This window comes from Portunus trituberculatus, chromosome 49 (assembly GCF_017591435.1).
Source record: "Portunus trituberculatus isolate SZX2019 chromosome 49, ASM1759143v1, whole genome shotgun sequence".
NCBI lineage: Eukaryota > Metazoa > Arthropoda > Malacostraca > Decapoda > Portunidae > Portunus > Portunus trituberculatus.
The window spans coordinates 3173313-3177859 of NC_059303.1; the positions used below are offsets into that span (position 1 = coordinate 3173313).

The window sequence follows — 4547 nt, forward strand, 5'->3', positions numbered from 1 at the left end:
TTGGACCACTTAATTTAGAATGCATTAAACTCATCCTACTATAACTTCACGCTGTAATAGATTTTCAGTATTATGACTATGAGGTGCCTCGGTATCAGCATTAGTACCGTCATTAATGCTAAATACCCCATTAAGTACTGTGGCGCAATAACAGTACGCAATTAACACGCATTACTACACAGTTTATGGCACAGTGACGTGAGGCAATCGTGGCGACGCAAAACACCCGCCAGTCACGCATCATTACCTAGCCTTTGTTCCCGCCAAGTGCCCAGGTGAAGGCTGCGCTGAGTGACACCTGGAGGGCCACGGAAAAACCACAGCCACGTGTCCATGAGTCGACACGTAAATGTACCCTGCGACCTCACCTCTCATCTAACGGAGGGGAAGGACGCTGTGTGCTTCCTTAACCTGACAAACTTCAGTTCCCTTCGTCGTGGTGTTGTATGACCTGACTGACCTCACACTTCACTGATGGTAGAAGAGATGTGGCCTAAACTTCTTTTTCTTCATCGTCTTCCTTCTCTTCCTCCATCATCATCCTCTTCCTCCTCTTTCCCCTCCTCCTCCTCTTCCTCCTTCTCTAGAGCAGAAAAATTCGGTGGCCCTTTTTGAGACATGACAACACGGGAACCTTTTGTGCGAGCGCCTCCTCCTCCTCCTCCTCCTCCTCCTCCTCCTCCTCCTCCTCCTCCTCCTCCTCCTCCTCCTCCTCCTCCTCCTCCTCCTCCTGCCATCAATCTCATATAAAATCGTGACGATTGATGTCATGTGGCGCTTTTTTTCCTCCCAATATATTTTTGTTACTGCTTCAATATTGGTCTTTTTCTCTCTTTTAATTGTGTCGCATTTTTTGTGTGTGTTGTAATTTGTCATGTTCATTTTTTTTATATTTTCATTATTGTTATCATTCTCATTCATTCCCATCGCGTTTCATTAATCATGTGTGGTGGAATTTGTGGTATGATGTATTTCCTTCACATTGGCTAGTGTTGTAGTTTGAGTAATGTGTGTGTGTGTGTGTGTGTGTGTGTGTGTAATTATTTACATTTTATTATTATAATTCTGATCACATTTTGATGGAGCGCAATTTTGTGTACGTGGACTCACAAATAGAGACAAATATTTCATGCATACATAGCTGCATACATGCATACATACATAAATATATGCATAATTGTATATATTTATACATGGTGAACTGAAAGAAAAACTCATTTAAACACATATTCATACACACACACACACACACACACACACACACACACACACACACACACACACACACACACACACACACACACACAGCCGGCATGTACACACTCATAAACCAACAGAAAATGGGAAACAATTCAAACACAGAACTCTAAGGAAAGCCGGAATTAAAGGAAAGTTGAACCTTAAATAAGCGAAGAAGCAGCAAAACCAATCGATTTCTAAGTAAGAGACATAGGATGATAATGGAAGCAAAGCGTAAAAAGGAAAAGGAAAACAGAAAATACAGATATAAATTCTCAGATTGCTATTCCTATTCTTACCATCATAAGCTACACCACCTAAACTAAGACAGAAAGGACAGTAAAGACGAAACATAGAGAAACAGTTAAATATATAAGGTCACCTACAAGAGTTCTTAGCTCACCATTCCAATACAAACGATCATTACCTTGCCTTACCTTCGTTACCTTTCCTCCCGGCATCGTTGAGCGCCTCGAGTCGCCGCCACGCACGTATAAAGAATGTAGCGGGAGTGTATGCAGATTAATATGGTAATGAAGTGGAATTTTGAGAAGGCGGGGGACAAAGTTTCGTCATTTATCACAGGAGAGCCAGAAACACCGGTAGCGGACCCTTCTGCTACGTTTATTGTGTGTGTGTGTGTGTGTGTGTGTGTGTGTGTGTGTGTGTGTGTGAGAGAGAGAGAGAGAGAGAGAGAGAGATTTGTAACAAAATATATGCAAAAAAGTTATGTAATATGAGGTAAATAAATAAAAATGTTAAAAATTAATTCATGTTAGGTTAGGTTAGGTTAGGTTAGGTTAGACAGACTGTCATCGTACAGAACTCCAACATTTATTCCATAATACATACATTTGTGACTTATCTCCTATAGAACAAAGCAGCACAGGTTGTTGGGGTTTGTTGGATGTTTTCCTATGAGAATTTCAGTCTTCTATATGTAAATAGATTATATATATAGACTCGTAAGTACAAGTGGGGTCGAGCAAAACACCGAGGGCCCAAGAACCCAGCCCTGCACACCCTTGGGGAAAGCAGGGGTGGGTGGTGGGGAGGGGAAGGGGGAAGCATCACTGCCTGGGGGTCACACACACAGGGGGGCGAGGGCAGCGAGTCATGTCTGGAGGGAGAGGCGCCCAGGTGAGGTGCCCAGGTGAGGTGCTCGGCGACACGGGATGCGGGTAACAACAGGTAACATTTGAATGCGTAGCCGGAGAAGAGAGTTTTGTTGGTGCGTGTGTCCTGAGGGAGGGGTTGGGGACTGAGGGAGGGCAGGGCGGTAGCTTCGGAACATGACTAGAGTTCTTGGGTCTCCGCTGAGGCGTTGCGGGGCCTGACGTTTTGACTGGCGGGTTTGACGATGAGTGATTCAAAAGATACAAAAAACAGAAAAGCGTCAATACTTAAAGAAAAAATTGGTTTCTTTATATTGAGACGTAGTAATGGTTTGTTTGTGGTGAAGGTGAGAAAGTTTGTTCTGTTTCCAAACCTTCATTTTGTTCGTGGCGATCGATTGGGTTTCTCTTATTAGGTTTGATTCTGATTTTGAAGTTCTTACAGTTTGTGTCAATATGTCGACCAAGATACTAAATTTCTTCTTTTCATCCTAGTGTGTTTCATAGATTAAAATTATCATGTGAAATTTTTCTTATTTTCGTTTTCAATTAAAAAAAATATATAATCATTACATCCAAAATACAAGTAAGAGACTAATTGATAAAGAAAACAATAATTGACCCTGGAATCACGATAAATCACCGCATAGACTTCCACTAAATGATTAAATAATTAAAAAGTGTCAATGCCGACAAACTCATGAGGAGAGGAACCCGCGAGTCCACCACAACAAACATAAAAAGACGAGGGGAGCTGGGAATTAAAGGGAGGTTGACGGGAGGATTGTGTGCTCGATAGAAATACTCTTCTTCTCAGGCTTCGCAGACCAACTATCTATTATAACTGGTATTTTCCACAGAGCATTAGGTCAATAATTTACTCTCAAAGCAGACTGCGGCAGTATACCCTTCAAAATCAAAGGTAAAAACACATGAATTACATAATAAGAGAGGATAGACGAAGGGAGAGGGGTGGGGATGGACGAGGACGAGGAGGAGGAGGAGGAGGAGGAGGAGGAGAGGATATCAACACACAATCTCGGTGGTATGTAACTGCTCGGTCACTTTTTTCCTCGTTATTCACACACGGGTGGGCGGAGCAGTCACCACCCCGCCGCACCACACACGCACGCACCTCACTCACTCGCACCTTATCGTATAGAGTAATAACGTTAATCGGGGGATTCACATATGCTTGAGAATGTCTGAAAATTGCTTTTGATAGTAATGAAGTGAGAGTTAATAAAAAAAGGAAATATGACCACCACATTGTTTGCAGTTTTTTTATCTTTTTTCTTCATTTACCTGCATTTTTTGTTCACTTTCTCGGTAAACAACAATGATTCTTCCTCTTCTTCTTCTTGTTGGCAGTGGTGACCATTAAGTAAATTAGTAATCGAGTTCCTTACATTCTACCATTAATTAAGGGTTAAAGTCTTTCTTCTATCACTTTTCTCTCAGTCCATCTAAGTAAAAAGTAATCAATGCCAGATCGGGTTTTTTTTTTTTTCAGAAAGCAGAAACATTTGTGAAGTGATTTTTATTAGCTTTTAAACTTAACACACACACACACACACACACACACACACACACACACACACACACACACACACACACACACACACACACACACACACACACACACACACACACACAGTTCTTCCACAATGGTCATGTTTCTGTACCCCGTCAGTCACCTCTCACCATTGTTCATCATCATCACTGACCGGAGAGAGAGAGAGAGAGAGAGAGAGAGAGAGAGAGAGAGAGAGAGAGAGAGAGAGAGAGAGAGAGAGAGAGAGAGAGAGAGAGAGAGAGAGAGAGAGAGAGAGAGAGAGAGAGAGAGAGAGAGAGAGAGAAAGAGTGAGTAGAAGAAAACTATGTACATGAATCATTCTCTTGTCTGTCTGTCTGTATCTGCGTACCTGTTTTGTTTATATTTTACCTTAATTGCGTAACTTGAACACCTGTCCATGGGTGAAGCAAGTCTGGGCAGTCCACACACTTACACACACACACACACACACACACACACACACACACACACACACACACACACACACACACACACACACACACACACACACACACACACACCAGAGAGTGAGAGATGAAAAAAAAATCACGTAATTGGCAGCCAAGATTCCTGGTACTGGCAGGTCGAGTCTGGGCATCAGGGGTCGTGCGGCGGGC

The 4547-nt window shown here is 42.5% G+C and overlaps 1 protein-coding gene across 20 annotated transcripts in view; it reads right to left on the reverse strand.

Moving 5' to 3' along the window:
- Nucleotides 1–2056: 2056 nt before the first annotated feature.
- LOC123499082 (dachshund homolog 2-like) overlaps nucleotides 2057–4547 on the reverse strand; it is a 109578-nt gene continuing 107087 nt past the window's right edge. For all 20 annotated transcript variants that reach the window (XM_045246697.1, XM_045246688.1, XM_045246689.1 and 17 more), the window contains one exon: nucleotides 2057–4547. This exon is cut by the window's right edge. The gene's annotated coding sequence lies outside the window, so the exon portion shown is untranslated.